Source organism: Perca flavescens, chromosome 18 (genome assembly GCF_004354835.1).
Source record: "Perca flavescens isolate YP-PL-M2 chromosome 18, PFLA_1.0, whole genome shotgun sequence".
NCBI lineage: Eukaryota > Metazoa > Chordata > Actinopteri > Perciformes > Percidae > Perca > Perca flavescens.
In genome coordinates, this window is record NC_041348.1 from 6,652,904 (window position 1) to 6,677,567 (window position 24,664).

General features: G+C 42.1%; 1 pseudogene; it reads left to right on the forward strand.

The window, feature by feature from the left end:
* Positions 1 to 2,672: 2,672 nt before the first annotated feature.
* Positions 2,673 to 4,694, forward strand: LOC114573598 (uncharacterized; annotated as a pseudogene).
* The last annotated feature ends 19,970 nt before the right edge of the window (positions 4,695 to 24,664 follow it).

The window sequence follows — 24,664 nt, forward strand, 5'->3', positions numbered from 1 at the left end:
TTTGGTTGTACAGAGATTGGATGGCCCTGAGAAGAGACCCCCTCACTCCATACTCCCGCAGCACCTCCTACAGTATCTCCCGGGGGACCCGGTCATACGCCTTTTCCAGATCCACAAAACACATATACTCCCAGGATCCTTGCGAGAGTAAAGATCTGGTCTATTGTTCCACGACCAGGACGGAATCCGCATTGTTCCTCCTCAACCCGAGGTTCGACTATCGGCCGAACCCTCCTTTCCAGCACCTTGGAGTAGACTTTACCAGCGAAGGCTGAGAAGTGTGATACCCCTGTAATTGGCACACACCCTCTGGTCCCCCTTTTTAAAAAGGGGGACCACCACCCCGGTCTGCCACTCCTTTGGCACCGTCCCAGACTTCCACGCAATGTTGAAGAAGTGTGTCAACCAGGACAGCCCCTCCACACCCAGAGCCTTGAGTATTTCTGGACGGATCTCATCAATCCCTGGGGCTTTGCCACTGTGGAGTTGTTTGACTACATCAATGACCTCCGCCTGGGAAATTGACAATGATCCCCCATCATCCTCCAGCTCTGCCTCTAACATAGAGGGCGTATTAGTCTGATTCAGGAGTTCCTCAAAGTGCTCCTTCCACCGCCCTATTACCTCCTCAGTTGAGGTCAACAGTGTCCCATCCTTACTGTACACAGCTTGGATGGTTCCCCGCTTCCCCCTCCTGAGGTGGCAAACAGTTTTCCAGAAGCACCTTGGTGCCGACCGAAAGTCCTTCTCCCTGTCTTCTCCAAACTTCTCCCACACCCGCTGCTTTGCCTCTTTCACAGCAGAGGCTGCAGCCCTTTGGGCCCTTCGGTATCCTGCAAACACCTCCGGAGTCCTCTGGGATAACATATCCCGGAAAGACTCCTTCAGTCGGACGGCTTCCCTGACCACCGTTGTCCACCACGGTGTTCGTGGGTTACCGCCCCTTGAGGCACCTAAGACCTTAAGACCACAGCTCCTCGCTGCAGCTTCAGCAAGGGAAACTTTGAACATTGGCCACTCGAGTTCAATGCCCCCAGCCTCCACAGGGATGCACGAAAAGCTCTGCCGAAGGTGTGAGTTGAAAGTCTGTCGGACAGGGGCCTCCTCCAGACGTTCCCAATTTACCCGCACTACCCGTTTGGGCTTACAAGGTCTGTCCAGAGTCTTCCCCCACCCCCTGACCCAACTCACCACCAGATGGTGATCAGTTGACAGCTCCGCCCCTCTCTTTACCCGAGTGTCCAAAACACACGGCCTCAGATCAGATGAAACGATTATAGAATCGATCATTGACCTTTGGCCTAGGGTGCTCTGGTACCAAGTACACTTATGAGCATCCTATGTTTGAACATGGTGTTTGTTATAGACAATCCATGACTAACACAGAAGTCCAACAACAACCAACCACTCTGGTTTAGATCAGGGAGGCCGTTCCTCCCAATCACGCCTCTCCATGTGTCTCCATCATTGCCCACGTGCGCGTTGAAGTCCCCCAGCAGAACAATGGAGTCCCCCACTGGAGCCCCATGCAGGACTCCAGTCAAGGTCTCCAAGAAGGCAGAATACTCCGAACAGTCAGACCCTCTCGTCCACCGGGGTAAACTCCAACGTAGCGGCGCTCAGCCGGGGGCTTGTGAGTATCCCCACACCCGCCCGGCGCCTCACACCCTGGGCAACTCCGGAGAAGAAAAGAGTCCAACCCCTATCCAGGAGTATGGTTCCAGAACCAAGACTATGCGTAGAGGTAAGCCCCACCAGATCTAACCGGTAGCGCTCCACCTCCCGCACCAGTTCCGGCTCCGTCCCCCACAGAGAGGTGACGTTCCACGTCCCCAGAGCCAGCGTCTGCTGCCCGGGTCTGGTCCGTCGAGGCCCCTGACCTTCACTGCCACCTGTGTGACAACGCACCCGACCCCAGCGGTTCCTCCCACCGGTGGTGGGCCCATGGGCTGGAGAGATGGGAGCCACGTAGCTTTTTCGGGCTGTGCCCGGCCGGGCTCCGTGGCAAACCCGGCCACCAGGCGCTTGCCGACGAGCCCGCCATCTGGGCCTGGCTCCAGACGGGGGCCCCGGGCTTCCTCCAGGCAGGGTCAATCCATCTCTACCTCGTTTATTCATTGGGGTTTTTGAACCATTCTTTGTCTGGCCCCTCACCTGAGACCACTTTGCCTTGGGAGACCCTACCAGGAGCACACAGCTCCAGACAACCCAGCCCTCAGGTTCACAGAGACACACAAACCTCTCCACCACAATAAGGTGATGGTTCACGGAGAGGTATGTAAAATCCTCCACTGATTATTTGTCCATTTGATAACCAGTCCATTGTTTTTTTAGATCTCACCATCTTTAAGGACGTTAATAATATTCTACAGTCTACTATTTACCGTAAACCCCTTAGTAGGAATACCCTTTTACGAGCCGATAGCAACCACTCGCCTCATCTGGTCTGTAATATACCAGTGGGTCAGTTTTTGCGAGTCAGAAGAAATTGTAGTACCTTAGCTGATTTTATGTCCAAAGCAGCTCATTTAGTGCAACCATTCTGTTGTGTCCTGCCTTGGTTGCACCGGATTGTTGTGGTCTGCAGAAGCGCAGAAAACTCCCCCTTTTTTGTCTTGTATTTTATATTTTTGAATCCAGTGTTTTTAAATTAAAACTTTGTTGAAACTACAATTACCTGGATGCATAAATGAATCTCCATAGACATATTGCAGAGCATTTTGGCGAGGATAGCCTTAAAGTGCAACGGGAATATGAGAAAACAGCAAGGAAGATGGTGGACTACAGAAACCACATGTGCTTCAATTTAAGATGTCGGCTTCATGGAATTACACTGAAAAGCCTGCGCCTCAGATTATCTCTCAAAGGACACAAAGCAACATGTATTTTGCAGAGAGTACAGAAACAGCTACTAAACGAGAGAATACGACAAGTTCATTTTACTCTGGATGTCTTGAAACAAAAAGACAAACAATTACATCAGAACTTGGCTATGAAACTACCGGCGGCTGACTTTGTGCAACAGGCACGGCTGGCTCAACATAACACAAGCAAGGAGAGACAAATCAAGAAGTTTGACTCCTTATATTCACATGCTCAAGGTTTCAACCAGAGCACTACATGTGCGGAAGAACTAGGGGGGATTGAAGCATCCGGAAACATATCTGACAAATGGGTTAAAAACTTGTCTGATAGAGAACTCACTAAGCCGAAGATGGAGGTTTTGGCCAAAGGTTTAAACTTTGCAGTGGCGCCTCATCACATTCCTGTGATAGAAATGATCACTGTAACCGAATCAGCCATCCGTAACAATAAGATCCCCGAGGATGAAGCTGAACAGATTTGTGCTCAAGTTGCTAACTCTCTTTTGAATGCTAGCCCCCCCCACCTAACCTCAGTCGACATGAGAAAAAGGCTCTGGCATTGCTCAGCAAGGATGAGAAAATCACCATCCTACCAGCAGACAAGGGGAGATGCACAGTGGTGTTGAACACAGAGGATTATCACTCTAGGCTAACCACCCTCTTGAGTGACCACAACACATATGATACCTTAAAGAGAGATCCCACTAATAAATATAAGAAACAGGTTATCAGTTGCTTACAAACACTGGAAAAACAAGGAGTGGTAGATCGCAGCCTATATTAGCGCCTGTACCCATGAGATACCACACCTTGTCTGTATGGTTTACCAAAAATACATAAGGAAAACTATCTCCTCAGACCCATTGTCAGCAGTATTAACTCAGTCACGTACAATATTGCAAAATACCTGGCCACCATATTGGCACCACTGGTTGGCAACACTAATCATCACATACAGAATTCCAAGGACTTTGTGGACAAGGTCCGGGGACTCTCATTGAAGGCAGATGAAGCCATGGTGTCATACAATGTTAAATCCTTGTTCACGAGCGTGCCAATTACATCGGCAGTAGAGACTGTGGGGGAACGATTGTGCCATGACCACACTTTACTTTACAACTCAATCCAGATCAGGTGGGCTCATTTTTGGAGATATGTTTGAACACCACCTATTTTAAATACAAGGATGTCTTCTATAGACAGAAGCATGGCTGTGCGATGGGCTCCCCCATGTCCCCCATTGTAGCCAACCTCTACATGGAGGAAGTGGAGAGGAAGGCATTAGAGACCTACAAGGGAGTTCCTCCGAGCCACTGGTTCAGGTACGTGGATGACACATGGGTGAAAATCAAGACCAAAGAAATCAGTCCCTTCACAGACCATATACATTCAGTGGACCACCACATCAAGTTCACAAGAGGAGCTGAGGGAAAACCAACTCCCCTTCCGGGATTGTGGGATAAGTTTGCAGGAAGGGGGAGAGCTCCAGGTGGAAGTTTATCGGAAGCCAACCCACACTGACCAGTATCTAATGTTTGACTCTCCAGAGCATAAACTGGAGGTTATTTGCACTTTTCGGGCGGAGACTGTTCCAACAAATTGGGAGGCCAGGAATAAGGAACAAAAACATGTGAAACACACACTCACTATCCTGAGTCGGCGTTTGTCAAAATCCAATCCAATCCAATCCAACTTTATTTGTTAAGCACTTTAAAACAACCAAAATTGACCAAAGTGACCATTGACCATTGTCCTCCAATCTATCTATCTCTTCTCCCTCTACTCCTCTATCTTCTCCTCTGCCTACATCCTCAGCTCTTCTTCTCCTGACCTACAAAGCCCTAAATGGTCAAGCACCATCCTATCTAGAACAGCTCTTAGTACCTTATTGTCCCACTAGAGCACTGCGCTCCCAGAATGCAGAGTTACTTGTGGTTCCTAGAGTCTCCAAAAGTAGAATGGGAGCAAGAGCCTTCAGCTACCAGGCTCCTTTCCTGTGGAAACAGCTCCCAGTCTGGGTTAGGGGGGCAGACACCATCACCTCATTTAAGAATAAACTGAAAACTCTCCTCTTTGATAAAGCTTATAGTTAAGTGAGGAGTTGCAGCGTCCGCCTAACCCGGCCCACATTCTTCTCTTCGTAGTCATCAGATTTATTGATCATATAATCAATAATATAGTGTGAGTAGAGGGAGGCAGGCCAGTACAGCCTCTCAATGTTTTCATTTGTTCCCTTTTATATGCATCCTGTCCCAGAACGGCTTGTTACTAACCTAGCTCTGGGGAGTTTACTCCCCGGAGTCCTTATGTTTCTTCTGCGTCCTGCTGCGTCTGCTGCACCCACCCATGCTCTGCAGCGCCACGTTTCATCCCACAACGTCCTGCTGTGACATGAACTACAACGACTACCTTCAAAGTCACTGTTCCACTATCTATTCGACTATTATCGCCATCATACCCCCAACTGGCCCCGTCAGACACCGCCTACCAAGAGTCTGGGTCTGCCGACGTTTCTTCCTAAAAGGGAGTTTTTCCTTGCCACTGTCGCAATAGCCACTGCTAATGCTTGCTCTTGAGGGAATTACTGTAATTGTTGGGGCTTTGTAAATTATAGAGTGTGGTCTAGACCTACTCTATCTGTAAAGTGTCTCGAGATAACTCTGTTATGATTTGATACTATAAATAAAATTGAATTGAATTGAAATCAAAATTCTTTTAATATATTTTTGTCATGAGGGTCCACCGAGTCTACGTGCACATTTTTGTGCAGATGGGACTCACGCTCTAGGAGGAGTTAAAAAAAGTAGGTTTTGCTCAAAGCGAATTTGCTAATTAATTAAAAAAATGAAAACCGTGCCATCTAATGGCCGATTGACACCATATTTGGCATACAGCCTCATTGGCACATGAGGAACAACTCTTAAGTTTTGTGTCCATTGGAATAGCCCTTGGCAAGATAAAACCTTACCTGTTTCCACACCCACCTACAGGATGTTGGTCCTCCATAACTTGCGCATTGTTTTAGCTAGCAAAATTCTTTTGATAACTTTTTGTCACGAGAGTCCTCCGAGTCTATATGCAAGTTTTTGTTAAAATATGTTTTGTAAAGTACAGCCTCTCATCAATGTTTTCATTTGTTTCCTTTTATATGCATCCTGTCCCAGAACGGCTTGTTACTAACCTAGCTCTGGGGAGTTTACTCCCCGGAGTCCTTATGTTTCTTCTGCGTCCTGCTGCGTCTGCTGCACCCACCCATGCTCTGCAGCGCCACGTTTCATCCCGCAACGTCCTGCTGTGACATGAACTTTTTGTCACGAGAGTCCTCCGAGTCTATATGCAAGTTTTCGTTAAAATATAAGTTATATATGTTTATATAAAAATGTAAATGTTGATTTAAATGTTTATAATACTTTCCAAAGTTGTTGGTGATGTTCAAAATCCAGTCAACATGGACATGTCTGGATACCTCATGAATTACTGTTCTTTGTTGTGGGATGGGTAACACAGCACATCATGAATTCATCAGGGCCTTTCCCAGGGAGGTAGTTCATTTTATTTTTCAGCATGGTATGATTTTCTTTATGCGTTTCTGCATGGGCGATATGAGTTTTGGTGAGATGTGTTACAAACATCCTAAGATGTGTGTGTGTGTGTGTGTGTGTGTGTGTGTGTGTGTGTGTGTGTGTGTGTGTGTGTGTGAGGGAGCACACATGTAATGCAAGTCAACTAGATGGTTTAGTAACATTCTAACGAGTGAAAGAGAGTGTGTGTGTGTGAGCACACTTGTAATGCAAGTCAACTACATGGTTTAGTAACATTCTAACGAGTGTGTGTGTGTGTGTGTGTGTGTGTGTGTGTGTGTGTGTGTGTGTGTGTGTGTGTGTGTGTGTGTCGAGGACACAACTGCACTCTTTCTGGCTGCTGCAATGGAGCACCTTGGGTTGCAGAATGCCACAGGTAGTTAACCTTGACAAACAAACATAACTCAGTGACACACAAAGTTGATGTTCTGTATAATTTCATTAAAGTGTGTGAAACTCTACAAGATGGAGAGAGTGGTTATATGACTATAGAACATGACAGTTGTTCCAACATTCCCTGCACAAAATGTGTGATATTGTTACAATATGCATTATCTTCTGTCATAACAGAACACCCAGAGTCCCTTGTCCCAGAAGGCATTAAAAATGGTTCACAAGAAGCAAGGAGGACATGGCTGCACAATGTAATGTCCCAAGTGGTGGACAGATGTCATGCCTAATGACGTCTCAGAGGCTGCAGGAGCTGTAACTGAAGCATCTGCCACGCCAATTCAGAAGACGTTTCCATGTCGCATGGAGGGGTGTTCAAACATGTTCACTTACTTCAAGGCCAGACAAACGCACGAGTGGAAGAAACACAACCTTCCTGAAGGGCCTTGGACCTAACTTGACTGAGCAGTCAGCAAGTCTATCGGAGTACTGAAGGAGGTGGACCACACAAACGCAGAACTTCAGGTGTCAGGGCAAACTGGTGCCCATCATGTTCAGCACGATAATGACATGCCCTGGTGGACATTATCAAGGAAGTTGAACTATTCAAGCACCAGCCAGGCAGGGAATTTGCAGCATTCCCTGGCTTCAAGAAAAACCTCTTGGCAAAGCTTAAGTCCAGAAAGCTTTGGAATTGGATGAGAACCAAAATTAAAAACTGGTGGAATGTATCAATTTAAACATCACATAGTGTAAGATGGACACTGACTGTAAATATTTGTCTTTTTATTTGTATTCATCAACAACGTTTGTTCTTAAAATCTTTTTTTTAAGTTATTCTGCTGTTTTTGTACATTGTCTATGTTAAAAGGTGTTGATTGGCAGTGAGGAAACAGTCATTCTTAAGTAATTTCGACATAATATTTTCATACAGTCATACTAAAAGTAAATATTTTTATTGTCAAGGCCGAGTATTTACAATTATTAACAGTGTTTCAACATCTAGTCTGAGCTCTGCAAAGAAAAGCCAGATACTGCTGGCTTTTCTACTGCAATACATGTTGATAGCATGTGGTCATGCTCCAAATCCTCCTCATCAAAGTAGCCCCAGAGTCATCATGATGCTCAGCAGACTCACAGAACTCAAACTCTCCAAATACCTCATACATTATCCTCAGAATTTCTAGCCTGTGTTGTTTTTTGAATACAGGGAGATTATGTAGCAAAGTTTCATTATGTATTTATGATCAAATATTGCACTGCAATGTTCTTTTTTTTCCCTTTCTTTTAATTTTTTATTTATTTTTGTTGGCCATTTTCGGCCTTTATTTTTGATAGCTGAAGACATGAAAGGAGAGACAGAGGGGGGAATGACATGCAGCAAAGGACCGCAGGTTGGAGTCGAACCCGGGCCCACCGCGTCGAGGAGTAAACCTCTATATATGGGCGCCTGCTCTACAAACTGAGCTGAGCTATCTGGGTGCCCGCGCACTGCAATATTCAACAACTGAATCAATAAGCTCAGTGCTAAATCCTGTGCAAGCTGTGGCACTAGTGTGTTTTCCATAACCAGACTTTCCTGAATTTATGCACAAGATCTCTAATTAGCTCTTGGTTCTCTGAGGTAACTTTTCTATATTGATCAGGTGAAGAAATCTCTTGTAACTCTTCATAGTTGCACAACCTGTAGAGTTATGTATGTTAGCATGTACAACAATGATGTCCAGATTCTACACTTTTTGAATCATTTTCAAAGTTAGAGTAAAGGGCATGTTGAAAGCAGCCATTTCTGCTTTGGTCAATAACTCTCCATAGTGCCTCATCAGTTTGTGGGTGCTGTTTGGTGGCATAGACAACAGCATGTGCCTGTGTGCCATCTCTGCCAGCCCTGACAACATGCTGGAGCATCCACATCATCAGGTACCCCATACATATTAACATGTGACACTTTGGGAAAGTTCACACCCAACCCAAGAGCAGTTGTGGCCACAACTCTGCTGTTGACAGGGAGTGTCTGGCTGTGTAACATTCCTATTATTAGATTGTCACCCTTATGCTCTTGTTCTCCAGCTACCCAGGCATCCTCTTCAAGTTCGGCCTTCAGATAGCAGAAAACTCGCCCAACTATTTTTAATGTCCGGCAATATATAATTAATGGCGACATGTTCAGGCACTCCTCCTTGACTTCCCTAACTATCCAGTCCAGACAGTCCAGGGAATCAATGCCTGATGTTGGTCCTGTTGGGGCTCACAGTGATGGTAGTCGCAGAGTGCAACTCAGAATGCAACTGTTTCTTCACCATGGCTCTTGATTGGAAATCTGCTGATGCGGTCAATGCCAACACAGGTGTACCTAAAACACATAAATGAAACCCATTAGTGAGCAGCAATGGGAGTGTCTAAATATTAGGACATGAAATGTCATAGATTTTTTTCTGTGCACCATGTTGCCTACAGCAACAGATAAAAGGCTTGAAAAAGACAGGACTGACAAGGCCACAATGCCAGATTCTATTTAAGGAAAATAGTCAGTTGGAATGTTATGTTGGAATGTTTTAAAGCAGAGTGTTATGAAGTGGCTACTAGGCTGATTTTGACTAAGGGCACATGTAAAGGGGGGTTTAGGGTTGATGAGTGGTAATAGGAGTAAGGGTGGGGGAGGTTATCAAGGGAGAGAGGGAGGGTTGATGAGTGGTTATAGGAGTAAGGGCGGGGAAGGTTATCAAAAACATACACCGGCTTTGAATGCTTGAATTACATAAATGTTCTTACTGATGTGTCACTGGAATGTTCTTACCTGTCCAGTGACATAGTACACACAGGACAACTAGTATTGTTTTAATTACCTGGTTTAACGATAGACCTAAGTTCCCTCAGCCTGGCGAAGCTCTCTCTGAATGCCATCTGTCCTTTTGCAGCCGTTTCCCTGGTTGACATATATCGGAGCACAATATAAATTTACATAGCAGTCTAACACAACTTTATTTTCAAATCAGGGACATGAGTGCTGACTTGACTCATGCCAATCGCATCTCAATCTCGTTTGCAATTGAATCATTATGACTACATTTTAGTGAATTTTCTTTCCATTACTTACCATTTATAGGTGAGGCTCAGAAACTGTGGTCTTGCTCATGGGGGGACGGCCCTATTCTACCCCCTCTTCCAAACCCAAATTTTTCATGGGCGAAACCCACATACTTAGTGCTGCTGCTCATTTCACAAATGCATGTTCCTTACAAATGGGGCACCATTTGAAAGGGACCTAAACAGGCTTTCCAACGGTATAAGATGTATTGCCAAAAAGCATTGTTACCACAGAGAAATAATCTACCATACACAAATTTCCTTACTTAAACTGAACTTAAAAAAAATCTCTTTTTTTGATTGAAAATCACCTGCTGACATTTTGTAACAACTTTGTTATCTCCAGAATGCAGAGTGGCATTGGATTTGCTTCCATCACTGTAAATCCAAGCTGATCCAAGATTAAAAGAAACCCCTTCATCCAAAACTTGTGAATTTTTAAATGCTCGTCATGCTCAATTAGCTGCTTAAACTTCTCCCCTGGACCCCCTCTTGGCTCAGCTGAGCCTGTTTGGGTAAAATTAGGAAAATGTAAAAATGTACACATCAAACCACAGTCAGTTGCCAGAATAAATGATGGGATATGAGAATGCTGTTGTCCAAGAAAGAAAATTAGAGAACAGCACCAAAGGGCTTGCAGTAATTAAATGTCACTCACAGGGGAGGAGAGGTCACGTGACCCAACAAAGATGGCAGCTTAGAAGATCAACCGTGCACAAACATCTTTTTATTCCCTGCATAGTGGCCTGGACTTGAGATTTCCAACTTAATGTTGATTATGTCAACATCTCATATGATGAAGAATTGCAAAATCTTTGCCCGATCTTGCAAATCGACCTCTCACAAAACAAAAAAGGCCTCAGCACCTGAACGTGTGGACACCAGTAAGATGGCCGACATAGCAAATGTGCTAACAGAGCTAATGTCACTAAATTCCGAATTTGGACTAAAAGTGGACAGCATTGATAACCGTCTTGGAGATGTGACCAATACAATCACCGCACTAGAGCGCAAAGTGGCTGAAGTTAAACATGACGTGTCGGAACATAACGTATCGAAGAAGCGAAGGGCTGAGTGGCTGCGGCAGGGGAAGAACTTGAGAAAGTACAGGCGGAATTGGCTTCAACTGTAAAACGAGAGTGGTTAATCATGGGAAAATGTTATTTTTCTTCACCGTGTGAGGCACAGGAATTTCACCGTGGAATTCCACCTAAAGGATGAACTCTGCTCTTCACACACACAGCAGCCTCTGTTAACTGGTGACATCGGTAAGATGGACTAACGGGACTGGTAATGCATATTTTTTAAATCTGTATGAAATGTAAACTGGGCCCGTCTTATTGCGCTCCCCCCCTGCCGCATTTTGAGTTGACTTTTGATAGAGACATTATCATTATCAAGATTAAGTCTAAAACCTTTAGTTAATTTCTTTTATGTGTTCACCTTATTTATAAAAAAAGATAGATGTTTGAAATGGGGATGGGGGTCAATTTTTACTTTTTAATCTTATAGACTAATCTGTTTCTTTAGACTATCCGGGGGAAATAATTGTTGTTAAAAGATGTGTTGTGCAAGTTGGTGGTGGGTTAAGATTCCAGTTCAAAGGCTCACAAAGACTTACTGCTCCTTTTATTTTTCCAGAACTATATCTTATTCACGAAATTAAAATACAGATAAAAATGACCAGCTGGAATGTTAGGGGGCTGAGAGAAATAGCCAAAATAAAGCAGGTTTTAAACAGAATCCGACAACTTAAGTGCCAAATAGTTTTCTTACAGGAGACGCATTTAAGAGCAGTTGATAGATTACAAAAAAGATGGCCAGGCCAGGTTTTATGTGCCCCATATAGTAAACATGCTAGAGGTGTGCTCATAGTACAGACAACTCCTGTGTTCCAACAGGTATGTCAAAGCAGTAGCTAAGTTTCCATCCACTTGTCAATTGAATTATCTGAAGTTCGGTAAAAAAAACTCATGCGAATAAAGCTGGTGAAAGTGTGTTTCCATCCAACAGCTTTAAAGCGAATAAAAACCTGTGCATAATGACGTCACATGCTGTTTTGCGATTAAATTGGTATATCGAATTGATTTGAGACATTTTAAGGGGTTTCCATTCATTTTTGCACTGAATCGCACAAGATTCAGGCGAACTTTTGCGAACAAAGTTTTGCTAGACAAAAGTAGTTGTCGTTAATATTAGAAGCCAAGCTATAAGCTCCGATGGGCCTTTGGCTGAGGATCTGATCCAGCTCATCAAAAAGGTGGAACTTGCCTTACATTTTCCCTCCGGCACCGCTGCGAGACAACTCTCTTTTTTGAGACATGTATCGCTGTTTGAGCGCCTTCCATTTACTCCGCAGGACGTCCCACGGCATGTCGTAAGGGACATTCTAAAACGCTTAACGTGAAAAAGCTTAACGTGGTTTAATATCTAAACAACGATCAATCATCACCAGATGTATCATGGTCATATCTTGCCTGTCAAAAAAACTAAATCGGAATCCAACGATTATAGAAGTTATCTCACATTAATGTTTTTTTCATCAAGGTGGCCGTATGGCGAGGAAAAAGCTTAACGTGGTTTAATGTACCTAAACAATGATCAATCATCACCAAATTTCACACAGCGTGTGGCCTATGAATGATACAGCTTACTTTGTACTTTTGTAATTGCGGGATCAATAAAGTATAAATTATCAGTATTATTATTTGCATCAAGGAGCAGGCACACTATCAAACTTTCTTGTGAAATATTCTAAAAAACAAAACAAAAGATAACACCTTTGTTTGTAAATGGCCTGCAATTAATTTTTTCATTATTTATTTATTTAGTTGTCAAGTTGTGTTTTGTTAGTATATAACCTTTGTTACTATCTAATAACAATTTTTATTTCTTTTTTAGTTGTTACAGGTATTTACGTAGCCTACAGAACTTTTGTCTTCTGTCGTCGTTCTAGCGTATTACTTAATAGCAGGGCCAGCATGTGTGTATGCATTGGGAGTGAGTGGTAGAGTGAGTGGGAAATTGACGGTGGAAAGCTGTAGCAGGAAAAGTTAAACCTCTCCTTAATTTTATGTTGTTTATGGAGCAGGAGAACCAGGAAATTAGTAGGGGAAAATGCGAAAAATCAGCACAAAGATCCTCTGTGAGTTTCTGCAGCTCTTCAGTAAAAGGTGCTGGGTCAGGGACAACCATCTCAAATGTGAGAGTAATGAGTTAATTTACAACAGATAGTTCTTGAGATATATATAAATATATGTCATATTTCTGTTATCATTACTGCTGTTATTGCTATTATTATTGCTACTGTTCATATCATTCTAATAGACTTGTTGTGGTGTTGAGTGTTTTGTTTCCCTGTTTTTGACTGTTATTATGGTTGTTTGTATTTCTTTTCCTGTTTCCTGTATTTTCCATGGATTGTTTGTTTAGTTTTCCTGTTTTGTATTGTGTATTCTTGTTTGTATTGTGTATTCCTGTTTATTGATGATTTCTGTTTCCTGTTTTATTTCGATAGTCTGGTTTTCTGTCTTGTCTTGTCTAGTTTTACTTCCTGTGTTTTCCCGCCTGTCTGATTGTCCTGCCCCGCCCTGATGTGTTTCACCTGTTGTCTCACATGTTCCTTGTTTGCTCGTTACCTCATGTATTTAGCCTCTGTGTTCCCTTTGTGTCTTGTCAGATTGTTTTGTGTGTGTTTGTGTTTCTGCCCTGTCTGTATGTGCACTTTCAGCGTGTTGTGGACTGGTGCCTTTGTTTTGGATTCTTCCCTGCGTTATTTTGTTGATTTTTCCAGCCTCTGTGCTGCCGTTTTTGGTATTCATAAATCCTCGAGCTCAACGCTTCTCCTGCCTGCCTCTCCCTGCATTTGGGTCCTTTAATCCCCACAAACGTAACAAGACTAAGTCAAAGACGTTATATTAAGAGGTGACACTCCATTGGGTCGCCAATACAACATCTGCGCACAGACGCCGGGCTGAGTCACTGCCATTTTGGATTGAACTGAAGTGTCTGCATTAATGAAGGAGACATGTGAAATATACCATTCCTACTTACGAGCAGGGGCGGACTTTACCATTAGGCAAAGGTCGGCAATTGTCTTGGGCCCCGAGCTACCTAGGGGCCCCATTAACTTAACTTATTTTTACTTTTCGCAAATTATATATTTCTAAAACTCCATTTGCGAAAAATCATTAGTTTCGCAGACCGTAGGGGGGCCCCCCCACCTCACTAAATTGGACTATTCCATTATCTTACTTACTGCGCATCTGCTAAAGTGACAAGGCTGTAATGCGCCAAAAAACGGAGAAAAAAAGTGAGTGCGTGTGCAGCGTGACAGTGTACAGAATAGAGTAAAAATGAAGCGAAACTACTCAAGCGGTGCTGAAAAAAGGAGGAAGCGGAGGAAAGCAAAACATTTAAAAAAAAATTGCTGAACTTAAACTTTTTTTTGATGCCCACCGCTGACAATGACAACAACGCTACAACCCATGCTACAACCACCATCACGACCATGTGTAGGAGGAAACCAATTTCTTTATTAGTGTGGTGAAAACCATGAATATGTCTTTTGTTGACGGCAGAAAGTACCGAGATAGTGAGATTTATAAGAAGGAGACCGAAAAGTTATTGCGTCTTAAGGTTGTCCGTAGCCTACGTCCAGACGCTAACCGTGCGTCGCCGTTTACATCGGGATATTGCCAATTGATTACAAATTCCATGTATACAGGAGTAACTCTCTCTGCTCACGCATGTAAACGGGTTATTCCGAATGTTTCAGAAACCCAAATAGTGACCTTAACCCGACCATAACCCGAAAATTGACAGCTTGTAAACGTAGTCTGTGATAATAATGATGACGACATCTATGATGAAAAAGACGACAATTCCAATGAACAACTAATGAGTACTAGCAGTCATTCTGACCAATGTGTTACTCTTGAACTTGAAGATGACCCAGCACTCTGGCCAAAACATCTCACTAACAAAGAGCGCTGCTCAATAGTGCAGAGAGGCCCAGTTCAGAGCAAGGATGACAGAATTTATCCTAAAAATCAAGAGGGGCGAAGATTTACAAGCAGCAATTATTACCTGCAAATGAAGAATGGAGAAAAAATAAAGAGGTCCTGACTCATGTACAGTAAAAAAAAATGACTGTTATGTGCTTTTGTTGCCGCTTGTTTGGTAACCGAGAAAAGTCCACTCAGCTAAGTGCGGATGGGTTCAATTACTGGAAAAATCTTTCTGCCCACTTGAGACAGCATGAGAGGTCTGCAGAACACATCACAAACATGGATGCTTGGCGCAATCTTTCACAGAAACTACAAACAAACACAGCTATAGAACAGGTAAACCAAGATCTAATTGCTCTTGAAGTAAACCGCTGGAAAGAGATTTTAAGAAGACTTATTGCAATTGTAAACCATCTATCAGAGCACAATCTTGCATTTCTTGGCCACTCAGACCAATTGTTCGAGTCTGTTTGACCCAGTGATGCGAGAGCATCTGAGGAGAATTCAGGCAAAACGGCTAACTGACACCTATTTAAGCAAGCATATCCAAAATGAACTTATTTCCCTTGTGGCAAAATGTACAACTGATGCAATTGTAGAGAGAATGAAAACAGCCAAATACTATGCAGTAATTATGGACTGCACTCCAGACCTCAGTCACAATGAGCAGCTCTCAGTGGTGCTACGAATTGTTAATTGTGCGTTATCAAAGGGTGTCTCCATCCATGAGCACTTTGTTGGATTTCTTCAGGCACTTGACACAACAGGAAAAAGCTTATGTGAGACATTTTTAAGCCAACTAGAAACACTAGGATTGGATCTTTGCAACTGTTGAGGCCAGTCTTACGATAACGGGAGCAACATGGAATTAAACGACAAAGCGTTATATGTTCATGTGGAAGTCACACACTGAATCTTCTTGTCGGTTATGCAGCCAAGTCCTCTGTGACGTCCATCAGCTTCTTTGGGCTGTTACAGCGACTTTACACTCTTTTCAGCTCCTCAATTCAACGTTGGTAAAAGAACACGTCAAGAATCTTACACTTAAAGCATTGTCAACAACCAGGTGGGAGTGCAGAGTTGAAGCTGTGAAAGCGGTTCTCTACCAGCTGCCTGAAATCGTGAAGGCATTAACTGCTCTCATAAAGTACGCCGCAGAGAAACGAGATGCAGATGTTGTCTCAACAGCTGAAAGCATCTGCAAGGAGATGGCCTTTTGTGGTAAGTACCATAGCGTGGTACAATGTGTTGTTCAGAGCCCCAAAGTTTCAGTCGAGACAGTGAGGGAAGAAATCAGGGCAGTGAAAGAATTCCTTCAGGAATTTCGCAGTCATGGATTTCATTCTGCGAAAACAGATGCCAGGGAGAAGCTGGAGGTGGAGATGAATTGGCCTGAGGTGCGTCAGAGAAGAAAAACCAAACAGTTTGAGTATGAGGGAACAGAGCACATTCAGTCAACTGCAGAAGAGCTCTTCAAAAGAGTTTTTTTCTACCTCTAATAGATACAGCTCTTGTCACAGTAGAGAACAGATTTTCCAACATGGAAATCTATGAGCTTTATGGATTTCTCTACTCAGTCGACATAATGAGTAGCACTGAGAAGGAAGGGAAGGATGAATGCTGCCACAGATTAGAGCGGAGGATGGATGACATTGATGCAGAAGATCTGAAGCTTGAGGTAAAGGGTGCAGTTAGGTAATTCCCGCCACATGTCTCATCACCATTTGAGATGCTGGACTATATAAATATAATTTACTTGAAATATATACAAATTTGAGTATAGCTTTCAGACTCCTCCTCACTCTCCCTGTTACAGTAGCTTCAGGTGAGAGAAGTTTCTCATCATTGAAACTAATCAAAACGTACCTCAGATCAACTATGTCACAGGACAGGCTGTCTGCTCTAGCTGTTCTCTCCATCAAGCAGGAAGACACTGGATATGGAATCAGTGATAGCAAGATTTGCTGAGGCCAAAGCTCGCAAGGTCAGATTACAGTGCTTTAGATATGACAATACAGACACTCACTCACTCACACACAGACACTCACCCACTCACTTACTCACTCACACACAGACATTCTCACACACACTCACTCACACACAATCTCACACAGGCACTCTCACACTCACTCACACACACACTCTCACACAGACATTCTCACACATACACACTCACTCACACACAGACACACCCACTCACACTCACACACAGACTCACACACAGATACTCTCACACTGACACACTCACTCACACACAGACACACACACTCACCCACTCACCCTTACGAAAAATAAGTTTTTTCAAGTGTGCTATTAGTATACTAATTTTAAACTAAGAATAAGAGAGTATGCTTTCACTCTACTTTTTATACATTTATCAGAGATATACTTAACAAAATTATACTTAGGTATACTTGGCTTATACTAACAAGTATACAGAAAAGTACAAGTATATTTGACCTATACTTGTACTTAAATCTTTTGATCAAGATACACTAAAGAAAAGTATTCTTTCCTTATACAGAACGTTTAAGTATACTTGGCTTGTAGTTGTGCTTACGCTTGTAGTAGGGTAGCCTATTAAATACTTTTCAGACATATATGCTATTTGCTACATATTTATGATAACAAGTCACCTTTGGGGGTGGAATAACTTGGAGTAAATTGGAATTGAACCTGATCTTTTATGTACAGTGTTATTGACCCACACAGAAACAGATAAATATTTGAATGATTTTTCCTACTTTGGCTGGTCCTGTGTCAGGTGCGACTTATATATCAAAACATATATAACATGTTTTTAAATGTTAATTCATACTGAAAACATTACCGTCTACAGCCGCGAGAGGGCGCTCTAGGCTTGTGACAACTAGAATGCTGCTCTTAAAGACAACTGAGAAAGAAAAGAGATAAACTGCAGGTAGTAAAATATGCAGCCGAAAACGGTAATCGAGCAGCAGAAATAAAGTTTGAAATGAGGGAGAAACTTGTGAAGGACTGGCGAAAAGGTGACTCTTACTGCAATGAAGAAAACAAAGAAATCAAGTAATTAATAAATTAAGTTTACCAAAAACAATTTTTTTTAGGTATCTTCAGGTCCGTGATTTTGTCCGTTCCCAGTTTTGTTCATTCCCCTTAAAACCAAATCTTGAAAAATTGATCATTGTCTGACGGTCAAGCCCCATCTATCGGGTGGTGTCTCCCAGCTGTATACTGCCTCTTAAGGTACAATGGGAGGAGGATCTAAACACAGAATTGACGGATGACATTTGGCAAAGAGCTATACATAAAATATACACATCGTCTATCTGTGCTAGGCACAGGTTGATACAATTCAAGGTATTTAATCGCCTGCACCTCTCTAGGACCAAATTGGCCAAAATATATCCTAATGTGGATCCCAACTGTATGCGCTGTCATCAAGCCCCTGCTTCTCTGGCTCACATGTTCTGGTCATGCCCAAGCATAGGCACATTCTGGTCAGAGATATTTAATACATTCACCTACATTTGTAAAAAGAATATTGATCCAGATCCTATCATTGCAATATTTGGGGTGGTACACAGTAAGGTTGGGGTCTCAAGAGGCCAATCTCAATTAATAGCATTTTCTACGTTGTTAGCCCGCCGACTAATTCTTACAAATTGGAAATCTTCCTCTCCCCCAAAACACTCACGTTGGGTGTGCGAAATTATGTCCTTCCTCCAGCTTGAAAACTTAAGAACTACAGTCCAAAACTCAGCAGAAAGGTTTCAGAATGTATGGCAACCTTTCTTGGATTATTATGAAAATGCATTTGATGCTAATTCCTTAGATTAAAAATGTATGTTCTCATCTCTCCTTGTCTTTTTTTTCTTTGGTCTGTGTGCATTCTCAGTATTTGTATGAACCTTGGATGCCAATCTGCGACGAAAGGGGATGTGTGAGATAATGTATAAAGTATGAGGTTTGTGGATGGGGATGCATTGTATGACATAAGTGAAAGTATGTTGGTTTGTTTGGGTTATGTACATTTAAAACAATAAAAACACTTTGAAATAAATCAACCAAGAAACTGCTGTATAACCAGAAGCAGTTACTGAGATTTCCACATAACTTGGCAATGGCAACACTATATGAAGTTGTTATATTTTCTTGCAAAGGGGGATGCCCAAAACCCATGACACGTTAATTTAGTATTTCACATTTTTCTGTTCTTTGCTTATTTAAATAAAGTTCTTCAACAAATGACTGAACCTTTGCACTTTTAATAGTATGCTTTGCCTTTTCTGGCAATTCTCTCCACAAAAGAAATTTTCTAACTATTTGTGAAGTTCAAGTACCTTGGGGTTTTGTTCGCGAGTGAGGGGACAATGTAGCGGGAGATTGGTCGGAGAATCGGCGCAGCGGGTGCGGTATTACATTTGATCTATAGCACCGTTGTGACAAAAAGAGAGCTGAGCCAGAAGGCAAAGCTCTCGACGATCTACCGGTCAGTTTTCGTTCCTACCCTCACCTATGGTCATGAAGGCTGGGTCATGACCGAAAGAACAAGATCCAGGGTACAAGCGGCCAAAATGGGTTTCCTCAGGAGGGTGGCTGGCGTCTCCCTTAGAGATAGGGTGAGGAGCTCGGAGTAGAGCCGCTGCTCCTTTGCGTCAAAAGGAGCCAGTTGAGGTGGTTCGGGCATCTGGTAAAGATGCCCCCTGGGCGCCTCCCTAGGGAGGTGTTCCAGGCACGTCCAGCTGGGAGGAGGCCTTGGGGAAGACCCAGGACTAGGTGGAGGGATTATAGTAATTCTGGTCTTGATCTTATCCTGCAGTAATGTATATATGCCAAACACAAATAGAAACAAATGATTCCAAAATCTGCCAGGGAGTATTCCTTTCAATACAGGAAGAGCATACAAGAGGAGAAATGCTCGCCACTCTGAAGCTTTCCAGAACTTCCTTTCACTCACTGACCTTGGTGTCCTAGTTATCTCAACAGGAGGTTTTATTGTTACAAGGCGCAAGTCAATTTCTTTCCCAACGTACCAGGGTGCTTCACTGTTCACTGTATCAAGCCACAACGTAGTCAGTTGCCGAGTGACTCCAAGGCACACATTGTGTTGGTATTCAGGAATGAAACGATTTATCATTTGGAAGTGACTAAGCTTCATTAATGGAGATGGCCCTTTTACTCCAAACACCTGCTCATTTACTGAAGCTGACATTGCATGACTGAAATGATCTCTGTCATTTCGAAGTGGGGGTTCAGGTCGATCGTATGGATAGGATTTACCACCTTTGTGATAACAAAAGTCACATCCATAAAAGCCATTAAACGGCTTTGTGTTACGAAGCAATGGACGAGCCATTGAATCAGAGCTACAAACCAGCACAAACACTTTAGAAACATGACCGTTTCCCTGTACAGCTCGCCAGTCAATACCATCAGTCTCTAATAATGAGGCTTCTTTAACAAATGGTGTTAGTAATGTTAACATGGATGGTTTATTTGCCCCAAACCATAACACTGACATCAAAATGTGCTTTTTCCTCACTTCTGGTTCAATTACCTGACACTGAATTGGCCAAATGCTGCATTTTGAACTTTTAAACACTGGTGCGCCATCACAATTCCAAATTAGCATCAAGTCATCTTTTCCAAGAACTCCACTGTCACTTAACTTTTGATACTCTTCACCAGACTGTATGTCAGAGAGAACCCCAATGGTTCTAGTTTTTTCAATAAGATTGACACCATGTTCTTGCAGAAGTTGCTTAATCTGTGCATACAGGGGCAACACAAGAAAATAGAATTGAGAGAGAGCGAGCGAGAGAGTGAGAGAAAAGCTGTAAAGATGTGAGCAGCAAAATGTATCAGGAATATCAGTTCAGCATTTTGTCTTTTATTTTAACAAATGTAATTTTCTAGAAATTCTTGATGTAGATAACAGCGAAATTGATAAAACATTTGTATCATATCCTACAGAGTTGCAAACCCAAAAGAAAGAATAGTTACCGTTGTGTACCTGTGTTCAACTTTTGTAGAGTCTAGTTACCCACGTTACATTACACACTCAGACAGTAAACTGTGCAAACTTAATAAGTGGAGCTAACTGCCAAAGATGTGGCCGTTGTGCACATCTCCCGCTTGCTGAATCCCAAAATGCTTTTCAATGCAGTCGCGCTCCTCTCGCGATAGTACGCCGTGCGATCCGTTTGCGCCACTGAGCTGTGGTTCACGCGTATCTCACCTCATCTCAACGGTTCAGCACCTTTGATCTCACCTATCAGTCACCGGTTGTAAAAACAAACTTAGCTATTTGTCAGTGTTTACACTATTTATCCATCACAATGGCATTTGCCATATATTATTTCAAGGACAAGACCATGGAAGTTGGAAAAATTGATTGGATGAGTATTGAAGACCAGCAAAAATCTTCAAAAATGATCACACAGTGCCCCAGACTCGAGGATGAAGATGGGTAGATTAATGTAAAGTAGAACAAAGGCAGAAAAAAGAAAGATGGTCCTGCCATTTTTCCTGCTAAGGTGTTAATGTTCGGTGATAAGTACGCTAACGTTAGCAGTTTACTTAATGTTAATCTGTCACCTAGCTTGATGGTTAGCTTCAATCATTAGCATAACTTGGTCTGTTCTGTGTTTTTGGAAGCTAGCTGGCTAATAATTTTAAATATTGGGTATTTTAACAGTAAATTGCCAATAAGCTGTCTGTTAGGGAGAGCTCAGAGATCCTACATAGCCTGATGACCTAGTCGGCATTTTCGTTTGCTCAGTGTACACAAACCTTTTCACACAGACAACTACAGTGACCTCTGCAAGAAGAGGGAGGAATTCATAAAGGGAAGACATCTGGAAACAAACACTCAAGAGGAAGACAAAGCCAAACAGTAGGTGGATGAAGGATGTGGAAGAGGATGAAAGACCAACAAACAGGTAATTTACTTACTCATTATTGATGTGCAGAAAACTGAAACTTCATATTTGCAACAAGTTGTCCATTCATTCCAATAAAGAGTATGAGAGAATTGTGCCACATTTAAGGGTTTTTACGTCACTAATTAAAAGTAATGCCATTTTCACTGTTATGATTGCTTTATAACAGTAATATTCAACAGGGGGACCTCAGAGTAAGTGCAGGGGTGGCCGCCAAATTATGTCTAAAATGTTTTAGAACGTTTTTTTTTTTATTCAAATATGTCTGAAAATATACAATAATATGAATCCAACCTATTATTAGGAAAGATAAGTTGGCCTATTTGTGAAAAAAACATTTAATTTACACATATGGACAACCAGCGCAACGTCATAGAATGTCCTGAACAGATTCACGGCCACTTTTAGGGGAAAAAAATTCCAAGTTACTCATAGACGACAACAGCGTAACGACAGAGGAAATATAAATCACTCCAAACTTTTACTTTAAACATTGAATTAATAACTATGCTGAAAGGTTGCTGAGTAGTTTCCCAGAGGAAAATTGTATTGCTCAATGGTTGCTATTCTACAGCTCAGGAGACAAAACTGTAACTCTCATATCAGCCTCGTTTTTATTTCAATTTTGTCTGACCCATTTCTTATATGTTGCTCCTAAAATTCACTAGGAGAAATAGGTGATACAGCGCAATATTAGCAGGAGTCATAGTTGAGACGTGATGGAGATAACTTGCTCAGTCTCGTTATTGGCTCATTTTGTTCACCTTAAGAAAAGAAAATGAGCAGTACCAGAGCTAATATTGAGCAATATATGAGTCATATATTTATATATCTATAAATAAAAAATAAAAAAATAAAAAGGAAAATTTCAACAAATGGACCCTTTAGTAAATGTTAAGAAGGACCTTACTCTTTAACTAAAAGGTCTATCTCTGTAGTGATCCTTTCCATAATGTTGTCAGACACTTTCAGTTTACACTAACGGACGCTGAACATTTACAGCAAGAACTCGAGATATGTCCACCTCTCTGGTGTGCTACTTTCAAGAATGTATATTGTCCATGTCTTTGTGGTCCTCATGCAGCATCCATCTAGAGTTCCGCAGCGCATGATGTAGGCTAGAATAAAAGAAAGCACAAATTAAAGATAAATTCCGCTTGCATACTGTAACCATGGTATGGAAAATCCTGACTAAATTGTTACCAGGGAAATAGTCAATGTCCAGTTTTTTTTCCTGATCTCTCACTCTCTCACTCTCTCTCTCTCACACACACAAACACACACACACACACACACACACACACACACACACACTTTTAGGGCTGAACGATTAATCGCATTTGCAATATTGCGATATGTTTAAACATAGCATTTGGTCATGTGACTCGTGAGAGCAAAGCAGACCGCACTCTACAGAGAAAGCATCCCCTTGGCATGCTAATGCTACACTGTGCCTTGACCTGTTGTACAATGGCCTCAGGCTCGACAGAACCTGACACTGCGGAAACTTAAGTCCCAAAAAGGAACCGTAAGTCAGTTGTGTGGGACTATTTTGGTTTAAAAAAAAGAAAATGATTTGCAGCTTCAGGTATTGTGCAAAACCTGTCTTGCTAAAGTTGCTACCTCACAGGGCAACACTATGAACCTGTATCAGCATTTGAACAAACAAGACAACACAAAAGCCATCTATGACAGTTGCATGGCTAAAATGCTGAACACCAGTGTTTCAAGTAAGCAAAATACCTTCAGACAGGTATCATTGACCGAAATGTTTGAAAGCGAAATTCATATGAACATACTTCAAAACGGAAGGAGGAATATACTCGAGCAGTAACGGAGTTTCTAGCCAAAGACAGGATACCCCTTAGTACGGTGACCAAGCTTGGGTTCAGGGCTTTAATACATACACTGGATAAGTGGCACAACATTCCCTCCCGCACACATTTTCAGGTCGCCATACCGGAGCTACACAAAAAATGTAAACGGAGAGTCTGCATTTTGTTACTTGCACTCGCTCGTCCTTAAAACCAGCAACTGGTTTTCCTAGCAAAAAACCTGTGAGCTACTGAGAACTGTTATGGAAGTTTCCTTTGCAGCAGGGGGGGAAATTTCAGAGTTTAGTAAATTGAAACAAATAAGACAGACTGAGACTAAAACCAAGTTGGGTTTTTGTATTTTTTATTTTTTATTATATTTTTATTATTTTTTATTTATATTTGGAAAACATGATAGTTTTGGGGTGACCTTGTACCTTTATCGGTTCAGGCAAACAGAGCTCAAAAAATGTTCCAGACTGGATGTCTCACAAAGTTAGAATCAAAATCTACATGTGGAAAATGAGATAAACTCTTTCAGCATTTGTGAGAGAAGTAAAGTATGAATTAAACATAAAAATATAAGGAATTGTGCTTAAATGTAATTTTCCCATTACATTCCACCCTTTTGATTACAACCTAATCACAATACACAAATTACTTTAATGATTACATATATATTTTTTGCAAATAGCGTCTTCCATGTCCATGTCTTCTATTGTCAGAGGTTGCTAGCACTTGACAAATCGTTGGAAACAATCTTTACCATTGTTTCGTGTGTGTGTGTGTGTGTGTGTGTGTGTAGTCCCCTTCTTGGCTGTTTTGAGCCTTTGTAAGAAGGAGCATTTAAACACACTGCTTTTCAAAGTTTGATCTATGTCATCATTGATTCAAAAATATTGCTTAAATGGGTTTAGTCAATTAAACAAGGTTCATACAGATAGTTATAGTAAACATTTTCTGTTACCACCAATATTCCATTAAAAATATGTACTT